The 11022-nt window shown below is 41.2% G+C and overlaps 1 long non-coding RNA gene across 1 annotated transcript in view; it reads left to right on the top strand.

The window, feature by feature from the left end:
• The first annotated feature begins 504 nt into the window (after positions 1-504).
• Positions 505-11022, top strand: part of LOC142031197 (uncharacterized) — a 30374-nt gene continuing 19856 nt past the window's right edge. Inside the window, exon 1 of the long non-coding RNA XR_012650451.1 lies at positions 505-648. This is a non-coding gene — a long non-coding RNA (uncharacterized LOC142031197). The remainder of the gene's footprint in view (positions 649-11022) is intronic.

Here is an 11022-nt window from a genome sequence, read left to right as displayed (position 1 = left end):
AAAATGAGTGCCTGGACCAAAACTAAGGCTTGTTGTGATGCATGCAGATTTGGGTCGTATCTGGGCACAGATCTATGCAGGAGCTGGAGACTCTGCAGGTTTTGGTGCTGTGGTGTCCCAGTGTGCATGTAGATGGCCCAGGTACCTTTGAGCTCTGCCCCTTAGTTTCAATTTGGGACTTAGCCTCCATCTCTGGGTTGTTGTTCACTGGCCATTGTGTCAGAGCAGGTGGTGCTTAATCCAGGAGCTTGCTGATCAGCTCAGAGAACGCAGTCAGGCCCTGGGATTTTGTACTAGGTCTGCAGCTCCCTTGTGGCCTACACCTTGCAGGAGAAAAGGAATGTATCACTGGAAACTTCTCTTCTATTTCATGTCCTGTAGTAGTACTATCTAGGATCAAGAGTCCTTCATACTTCTGGTATTTTTTCCTACCTCTTCTTTTGTCACTTTTTGTTTCCTTTTAGTGGAGAAGTGTGCCTGCTTCAATGTTTCTTGCACTGCAAATAGAAGAATATAGCCCTAAGATGTCTCAGTGTGTGCGTGAGCCCTGCTGTTATATCTGTCATCTGCTCTTGGTACAGAAACTACTTCTCCATTTACCGTCTTCTTGCTGAAGTATGGAAGCTGCACAGAACCAGGAGGATCCAGGTAAAACTTTTTTTTATTTTAAATGACATAGGAGGTGGGTGTGCAGGCAGCTGGAAAGAGCAAGAAGACAGAGGTAGGGAGAATTTCAGTGATGTAGATCCCAACAGCCTTGTAGGGTCCTTGCTTGATTTAGGGCTAAGAAAGATAGCCCAGTGGTATGGCTAGTAAGAGGCCACTGACCCAGCACAGACTTTGCAAGGCTTCAGGACATGTATTGCATCTTCTTTCTAACTTGTCTTGGTCTGTGGAGCTGGTTTTGGTTCAACTGTAACAAGCAGAACAAACTGTAGCATTTTCTAATAACTGGGTGCTATTGCCTAAGCTGATGTACTTGGGTTTTACCATTCTATAGCCTAAGTGTAACAAACTTTTATCTAGGTTGCAGTGAAGTGTGTTGCTACCGGGTAGAGGGAGATGTTTTTGGGACTTGTCAATGCTGTAGTGTACAAGTCTGATGTGATAGCAGGGGCCTTGAAAGACAAGATATGTGAAGTGGTGTGGAGTGTGGGGCTGACAAGGCAGGGGCACAAGGTAACACTGGAAACCCTCAGGCTATAAACAACTCAAAATAGTCAAGGAAACGAACATTTGAGAGTTGGGCAAAACAACTTCAGGAGTTTCAAAGAAAACCAGGAAAAAACTCAATGTATCCCATTTTACTATGTTTTTTGCATGTTGTGGGCTGGAAGATAACTGAGGAGCAAGGCACTGAGTTAAATGTTTGCAGATAGCCCAAAGTGCACAGTGAGAAGATGCTGGCTACTTCATATTTTTCTGGCAAAGGATTGAAGAGTGATAGCTTGGGGTAACCTGTTTACCAATTTAAGTCAATGACATAACAATCCAGGAGTGGTTGCAGGGTAAGCTTAACAGCAGAGGAAGGGGTGGAATTTAACTTCTGTATAGCTATGTAGTTAGTGCCCCCAGGATTTGTCTCGATTAGAGGGTAAGATGGTACCCTGCACTGCAGGTAGCTTGTGTGGGCTCCCTGGCCTTCCCAGGGTCACTGATGTTGCTGGGTAATCCTGGTGGCTGCCACAAACACAGCCCTGAAGAAGCTAATGGCTGTGTGCTATCTTTCTAGTCACAACCATGCTGTGTCAGTTGCTGGTACAAGGCTGTTCCCTCAAAGGTTAATGTTTACACTGTGGGGGGCTTAGTATTTATAGGATTATTTCATCTTCTGTTTGGATAAGCATAAGAGCTTGTTCGTTATCCATTAGGTATTTGGCATGTAGTGTCAAGCAGTGTATTGGCTTTGGTCCCCTCTAGGAGTTTAGCTTTTGGTATTACTTTATCTAGTTCTTCATCTACAGGCATGGAACTTGAACTTAAAAATGCATACCTTGAGTTGTATGCTATATTAATTTTCACAAGAACTGCTGAAATGAAGTTGCAGGCAACCTACTTCCACTTCTTTGCAGAACTAGCTTTAATGCTAGGAACGATGTGCAAGTTCAAAAGAAATGAACATCAGGAGGCTGGAAACAAGTCCCAGAATTCTGTTAAAATAAAATGGGATGAACTTTTCCAATGTATTTGAAAAGCTTGGTTTTATGGTTTTGCTTTAAAAAAAAGAAATTAAAAAATGAAGTTCTGCTAAATGTGTTAGCTTATCTTCTAATGTAGTTTTGGGGATGTGTTTACTTGGTACCCTGATTTGAGCTGCTGTTGGATGAATAGGCACCCTTAGTTTACCTTTAAGGTCATAGTTTTAACTGCTTCTCACAACTTGTACTGTAGATGCAATTCCAGTGATTCCTTACAGATGACTTGTGGTGTTCTTAAAACTAGCATTTCTTCCTGCAATGACAGCTCACTGGTGGATGCAGCGTTTGTCTTCTGTGACATGCAATTTCTAGGTCTGTGACCTCCACAAGGCAGAGTCTTCAACTGAGTTGTCCATGGCTGTGCTTATGTGATGTTGCTGCTCTGCCTGACGTTGTCATCTTGAGCAATGAGTATTATGCTGTTTGACCTGTGTTCAGAAGCAAAGAGTTTACAGTGACAGGTCTGTTATCTACTTCATATTGCACAGACAGCCTTCAAAGACAGGACGATTTTTTTTGCTTCCTGGCTGACACTTGTAAAGCACTGCAAGGGCCTTAGTTGCATAGGTAACTATTTGATGGAGAAGCAAGGCCAGAGATGTTACGGCTTCAGAAAGACAATTTAGTAATTCTTTTCATTATATGGTATGCTGAGCTTCCACAACAGGCTGTAGTGCTGAAGTTAAAATATTAATCTTTCTGAAAGGATAGGGAAGTTGTCCAACTTGCATAGAAAAGAAAAAATTGGATGCAAAGGCTTGGGGCAGTTTGTAAGGTTCTACTTGGCAAAAGGAGCATGGCAATTGTTGCACTGGAAAATTCCAAGTTAAGTATAAGGAGAAAAAGATGAAACAGTTCTCATGAAAAAGCTAACTTCACTCAGTGGAGCAAAGGCTCGTGTGGTGGGGAGTTGTTGCCTCAGCTGTCCTAAATGCTTTAATTCATCCTTTCTGAGGCACCAGTGCAGTGAAGTCTTCAGCTTTAGTACTTGCTGAATGACACTGATACACAGCAACACAACAGATGCAACTATAGTTATGTTGGGCTGCGATGAAGTGTTGTGGCCATTAATGTAAAGAATGAAGCTTTTTTCCTGACATGGAGAGATATCAGAAGAAGCCAAGATGGTAGGACAAGGACAATAGTAGAAACAATTTGCTAAGCTAACTGGTGAACTCGTTGGCCAACCCAGGAGGTACAGTCACTCCTGTAGCAGAAGGCCTAGCATGAGTTCTACAGCTATGCAAACAGAACAGGTGTAGGCTAACTCAGTCTTACTGCCTGTGCTTACTGGCTGAGTCAAGCTGGCTGAAGGTTTGGAGCTACACAAACATTCTGCTGTGATGCTATGCCTGCTATTTCAACTCTTCCTCTTGGCATCAAATGAGTATGACTCCTGGACTGGGTCAGCTTGTGACAGAGGCAGTGCCAGTTCTTGTGTGTTTGTACTGGGTGTTTGGAGGAGGAAGGGATAGGTTCAGAAATTGGGTACAGGGAGGAAACTTCCATAGAGAGTTTAAGCTTTGGGTTGTTCACATGCTTGGTCCTCCTTCAGCCGCTGTAGAGACCAGTGAAATGGGTGGGTATGTAACTCCGTGTGGTTTTGAGGGAGCACAGTTGCTAGCTTAAGTATGCTTTCAGCATATCTTTTGACTCTGCCTGGTTTTGGATCTACTAAAATATTGCCATTACTAAGTGGTGCTGAAAAGGCTTCCTTTCCTCTCTGCTTGTTAAATTTCAAGTAAGTATTGCATCCAGTGCATGCATATAACTAAGCATGTCTCCTGTCTTCCACATTTATAAAGTAATGATGGAACTGGGACTTTATGTGCAGAATATCAATGTTTTTAACAGCTACCAAGAAATCCTGCATGTTTGTATGTTTTAACACTTGATTTAGCCACATGGTATAAATGTGAGGTTGTGACCTGTGTTCATGAACTGTATGCAGAAGGCTTTGCTTGTGTACTTGTAGTATAGTTTAATAACTGAATCTGTGACTTTCTGAGCAAAGTAAATAGGCTTTGTCCTCAGAGGAGTAATTTGGTATTAACCAATGACTTCCAATATACTAGGAAACCATGAGTTCTTCATCTTTTAAACAATTGTTGTGCCAAAATGTAGGCATCCCTACTAGAATATATGGGACTGACTATTGCCTTTTTTCTCTACTTGTATCTAGTTAAAATTATTCTATTTTGCTTTAGTCATAGTACTTAAATCCTGAATCAGAGTCCATCCTCTAATGTAAGCCTGCATTTCAAGTTTACACTAGTGATCACTTCTAGTTAACAACTTTAAGTTGCACAGCCTGGTGCAGGGTGGTTTTACAGATCATGTCTTTGCTCTTCCAGTCTGCTCCTCAGGGGTGATGGGACTGCTGTGTTGCTGTAATGGCTGAAGCACTTGCCCTTCATATTTTTCTCCAGAACCTGTGTGGATGAACAGTCAACTTCGCTGTGCAATGGGGTCATTCTGCTCTTTCTGAATGAATTGTCAAGGAGCTAATGTCTCTCCCCTAAACATAAGAGAAGCAACTTTGCTTACATGAGTTATGTTTAAAATGTTAGCAGATGTAGTTTTTACTATGTCAAACATGGACGTCCTGTTGCAAATTGCAAGTCTCATGGAAGTAACCCCTATTTATGCTGTAGGTATTCTTTCCACAGGTCAGGCATAATTTGTGCTAAACATTTAATGGTTTAGGATCATTTCTGTTTCTCTAGATGGTGGTTACACTTAAGACAAACTCAACTGTGCTATTAAGTTTTTTGAGATTAAAAAGAATAGAGCAATGAGCTTGGCAGAAAAGAACCTGTGAAATAAAGCAGGAGTGGAACACATGTAAGCAGAAACACAAAGAACAAGTGCTGCTGGACCCTGGCATCCTTGTCTTCTAAGATAGTTTTTTGTGATGAATTGAAAGGCTTTTTTCCTGCCTCTGGTGAATGGCACATATGTACCACCCGAAGAAGAAAATGTGGGGAGAGCAGCAGGCCGGAAGACAGTTGTTTAGATCTACCCTTTGATTCCAATTCCTCCTGGCGGGTCTGTGCTACTTGAAGTACAAAGAAAACTCATCTTGGACTACCTGTGAACAAACCAACCTTTTCTTTAGCTTGAAAGAGACAGGCTAGATGTGAAATTTCAGGAAAGTTCCACTTGCTGTAGTGGCCAGAATGATAAGCAGCTGAAGCTGCTTACTGCCCTGTTGTTGACAGTCTTAACCTCAGTTGCTTGTGACTCCAAATAATCATACATCAGGCTTGCGTTTTCTAGGTCCTTGCTTAAGGTTTTTAAAATATTTTCTGTAGTTCAAATTTAATTGGAAGATCTGTTCCAGGAAATACTTTCCCATTGTATAGACTTGTTCAAAAGTTCCCTTGCCAGAACAGCTGTGGTGAAAGAAGGAAAATGAAGAGAATAGCCATGACTAGGGTGTAAGTATGCTTATGCCAAGCAGAGTGATTGCTTTTTGGTGTTTGTTCTCCAGAGGTCTGGTCCAGTACTGTCTGCTTGTTGCTGCTGATGGCTTGTCCTTCAGGGTTCAGCCTGGCTGCTAGCCACATGGGCTTGTGTTGGTTAGATTTGGTTAAAGGTTGAGTAGATAGTCTTCACTGATGGACTGGGGCATGGGGTTGTGGTGATACAGAACCTTGGTGGTTAACTTAAGCTTCAGACCTCAATGGAATTTGATGAAGAGGTGGAAAATCCCATTCGTGCTGTGGATAACTTGTCTGGAATCACATGCTGGTTGAGCAGGATTCTTGTTGAACACTTTGATAGCTCTGATTCATGAATCCTTTCCAGTCCGCAAGGCCTTGTTCCCAAACCTTGTCCCTGCTGCTGTAACCTGGTACAATTTTACTCTTCCAAGCCCCAGATGCTAGTTCTATAGTCCTGTGTTCAACTCTTGCAACTCCCTACTGTGACCATCTTTGCGTTGCTGCTCAATAAAGTTAATGGCTATGTTCACTCTCTGTGTGTTTTGTATGTAATAAAACTATTTACTTCCCTACTATGTCAATTACTCTCAACTATTCCCCTGCATCCGTGTGGTTTTCAGTTCAGGTTTTTTTGGTGACAAAATGTAATTAAAACACAACCCTTCCTACTTGCTGGAGAACAACTGTTTTTGCACAGGGCATCTGCATAAGATTTCCATTACATGACAGGCTCTTTACTGTAACCTTAATCCCATTTAGTAGGAGGGATAGAAGCTAGTGTTTGTCTAGTTTGTCAAAAGGGGGAAGGCATGTAGGTGCAGGATCAGGTATTTTTAAGTAATGGGTAATATACCAGATAAAGGCCCACAGTGACAGACAAAGTAGAAAGGAGGGCTGTTTCATTTTAATAGCCAGCAGCTTGCCAAATGAGCCTGTAATTGAAACACTTCACAAGAAGCAAGAGATTGAAAGAAATGGTTATGGTTTTATAAATAAATGGAAATTAAAGGGTGACTAAATGTTTTGCTGTGTAGTACTATGGGAATGTGGAGAGAGACTGTGCTGCAGCAGTTTTCAGTACTGAACAAAAGCACCAGTTGTCAGAAGGGTTAGCTAAGGACTTGCTCGCCTTTTTCTTTAGCACTTTATGAAGGCTACAACTTGGGCCACTTCTGAAGGACTGTGGAGGAGCCTGTAACGATGGGAATGTTCTGCTTGCCACCTGCTGCCTCTTCCCACAGTGGTTCTTTTTGCTGCTGTTTTTTAATTGGTATTACATTTAAGGCTTAATTCTGAACCAGCTAGGCATACCAATAATCCTCTTCTGGTTCAAGTCCTAGCTGAACTCTGTAACCATTCACAGAATTAAAGGTGTCCATAAGCCAGTGTGTTCATAGCTTCCATCTTCTTTTCTGTGCTCTTCTTTAACTGATGCTGGAGATGGGGGTCTGGGGTTTTCTTCTTTTCTCTCTTTAAAAGAACAGTGTGGTAGCTGCCCAGGCTTTCCACTAAAAATCTCACATCTGTGTTTTATTAGCTGCAACCAGCACAAGATGGGCAACAGAGGGTGAGCCAAAAAAGTGACAGCAAGGTAGATACAATGCCTTAGTGCATTGTGCATAATATTAGGTGAGGTATGAGGGGAAAGTTGGAGAATGTTAAGGAATAGGTATTGCTTTTTCCCAGGTTGCTCTGTGTTGGTATAAGAAGAAAGCGAGAATGTACTACTTGTCCAGTTTCATTAGTTATGTGAACTTTGAAAACATGCAGTGCTAAATGTATCTGGGGCATGATCGCTGTCTGTGTTTTGATTAATCATTTTCTCCTTTGTTTGTGGGCCTTGGTACCGCTCTCTTATGACAGGATCAAAGAACTGCCTCAGTATAATAGCAAATTTGATCACAATCTGATGATGAATCAATTCAAAGAGGGGAAAAAATGCAAAGAGCATCCAGCTGAAGAGAAGTCTTTAGGAAATAAGTGCAATTAACTGACCATGTTTACAGGCATTTCCTTTAGTTATCCTTCCTGTCATCACCTGGGCTGGAAAGACAGGTAGAGCCCCTGGCTGTCATATGGAAGGCATGTTATTATATTTGTCCAAAATTTCTGAAAGGCTAATCATAAATACTCATTTTCGAACATGAAAGTTTATTTTGATTTTGCATTTTAAAAGTGGTTTTAGTGCATTTTAAAAGCATCCGTGTGGTTATACAGTATTCACACTAGAGGAAGTTGAGCATTTGCCTTATCTGCACAGGTCAGATGTATTTGACATAACAGAATGGGTGTTGACTGGCAAGGTACGAATATATTTCTGTTTTTTGAAATGTCTTGAAACTTTTTTTTGTCATGTTTTTGAGGTATTTCTTTTTCTTTTCATGATTTCTCCCTACAATCTATGTTGGTGGATTCTCTCACAGGGGTTTTTTTTATACTTTTTTTCTCAGCCTTGTGGTCTTGAATACTTCGTACAGAAAAAGTTCAAACACAAAAGTCTGGGATGTTTATTAAATTGAGTTGGTTGTGAGGAGATGCATCATCATCAGTTTCACTGAGAAAGGGCTTTTGTACCCTTATTGCCATACAATTTGAAAACTCACTGACTGAACAATCTCTGTAGAAGGAAGAGGATATAGTTCAGCTGTGATTCTCGTAGCACAGCTCTGTGACCAACCAGACAGAATTCAAAGATGGGTGTTTTAAAGGACTTGAAAGCATTTGAAGACAGTTTTTGTTGTATCTTATCAGAGGGAGAATTTTTGGCTCACGTTTTGCTCGCTGATTTTGTCTTCCCATGTTTCTGACACCTTAGATTGTTGCAGCATGACGCCCGAGCCCTGCACCTAGCGGATGCTCTTGTTCCTGTTTGCTTCGGGTTCAGTTCTCATTAAGCATTTCTTGTGGTCCGGCGTACTAGGTATCTGTTACTTTTGCCAAATTAAAACAGCAAATAACTGAATAACGAACAAGGTGGGGTATATAATGAAAATAGTTCTGTTAAAATTAGGCTAAAAATACAATAAAAAAATTTAGCATACTTTTTATGTCTGAAAATGGTAGGATTAAAAATGTTGAAATAGGGCACTCATGTTTTATTTGACGGTCATCTTTCATTTTTTTATGGAAAAAACCCTATGGTGACAAATCAGAAAGAAGGAGTGAAAACCAGGATCCTTTGACTTCCACAGTATACTTAATTTTATTTTTCTTTTTTGCCTCCCTTTCAGGACAGAAAAAATCACTTAAGTCAGCACAGCTATGCTAAATACTTTGGTGCTTGATCAGCAAAACCCAACGCCCTCCCTGCCCCAACCATCTGTGCTGAAATGGCATCTAGTTCGAATGATGGTATGTGTTAACTTAGAGGGAAGCTTTTACTGCATACTATTTTGCTTTCTGCTTGGGATTAACTCAATATGAAGATGACATTTTTAAAACTCCAATTTGGTCCTACAGGTGTCTTCTGAAAAAGGGTAGAAATTAAGAGGCATATGACAAAGTTAATTTTGGGTTAATAGGGACTGCTCATTTATCATGAAGGATTCAGTACAACAGAATGTGCATTACAGCTTGCTTGACTATATCGCATCAGCGCAGAGGATGCCTCTGGGTGGAAAGCTTTCAAGAGCAAAATTACTTTAGAACTTCTGTGTGTATTTTACATGAGATGAAACTTTAGGAATTAAATTTAAGTAATGTTACGCTATTTATCTGTCCACCACATTAAGAAGCAGTCATTGTTCTTACTTTTTTCTTACATTGTTCTCACTTACTTTCATCAATAGCTCTTGTTTGCCCAACAGCAGGCATACACTTCCTCTTTGTGTATGCTCAGCATGTGTCTACTTTAACAGCGTTCCATATATCTGTACCTATCTATCATGGAGCTTTACCTACTGGGGCTGTGTAGGAATTTTAGCTAATTGCTTTTCCGCCTCTTCAGTTCTGCAGACCCCTTTTGGCCTGAGGTGCAGTCTGCCTTGCACCAGTCGCACAGGGTGATTCATTCTTTTTGGTTTCTTGGTGGGCGTTTAAGCCAAATTCAGCAACACGGGTCATTAGTCATGAGATGATAAAGGGTCTTACTGAAATTAGTGGTAGCATCACACTACTTCTTTCCCCAGTGGTGATAATTATGCTTTGTGACACTTTCTTGAATCAGGACAAGAGCCTACAGCTTGTGTACAGCCTTGCTGGCTCAGAAGATCCTCTCTTCTCCTGGTTTGTTAGAGTCGGGACTTCCAGCATCTCTCAGACATGTCCATCGCTGACAGGTATACCCCCAGGTTGCTCACTTGAACCTATCCTGTCTGTTCTCCAGCCCCACTTTTCTGTGGGACAGGCCTTGCTGGCTGCACCCTCAGGTATCCCCGGCTGCTGGCAAGGGGGGGCATTGATTTTGAAGCAAGTGCCAATCACTGAACAGCAAGGAAAGGTGAGGGCTGAGATCAGGGTTATGGTCAGATGGAGATGAGTCTTGCAAAGCCTCCGGGAGTAGACTGTAGGCCTGGTCAGACAAGGATAACTGCCTTCTCATTAGCTGTGCTAAGAGGTATAGGTTGCTAATTGTTGTGAAAGAGAGTCTGAGAATTGGTTTGAGGTTTTAGGACAGCAGGAACCCAAGTTCTCCATTTATTTTCAGACCTTACAAGGATGACAGCTAATGCAGGAATGGTTGACAGCCTCTATAAAGGGCTTGATGCAAGCACCAGTCATGGGAAAACAGATACAGTTAAGGTTTGGTGAGGATTTGGGGTTAGCCACTGGAAAGAGGCAGGACAGAAGAATACCATTATTTGTTAGACCACTCAAGACTTTTTGGAGGAAAATGAGTAATGGTGCTGGATGAAGTGATTGGCTTGTGCTTGTTTTAACACAGCCTTTACAGGCTGCAAAAGCCAAAAATAAAGCTTGTAAAAGTCTGAAAGTAAACTTAACATAAAAAAAAAAACAAAAACAAGAAGAGAAGAGAAATTGAAGTTGTGCAATACGGAGTTTGTAGCATGAAAGGGGAGTATTTATAAAACTAGATAAATATATTGCCCAAAGTGATGTTGGCGGTCAGGTTTGATCTAGGCCTGTCAGTATTAGCCAAAGAAGCCCCCACCAAACCCCCCCATACCTAAATGGATGGGTCAAACACTTTAACAGAAAAACAAGTAATTAATTTTTTAAAAAAGAGGAAATTATTAGAAGTTGCTTATGATACCTGGTTAATTTCCTTTGTAATTATCAACAAGGAAGTGTTTCAACACAGAGCATTTGAGTCAGCTTATAAAAGGAGCTGTTAAGAAAAGAGTCTGTGGCAAAATAACTCAGGTCTGTTGTTTTCTTGGGGTGTTCTGTTTAACTTTTTTTCCCCTCCCATTTCTTTT

Source organism: Buteo buteo, chromosome 1 (assembly GCF_964188355.1).
Source record: "Buteo buteo chromosome 1, bButBut1.hap1.1, whole genome shotgun sequence".
In the NCBI taxonomy this organism is placed as follows: Eukaryota; Metazoa; Chordata; class Aves; order Accipitriformes; family Accipitridae; genus Buteo; species Buteo buteo.
This window is presented reverse-complemented; position numbering and strand designations above follow the sequence as displayed.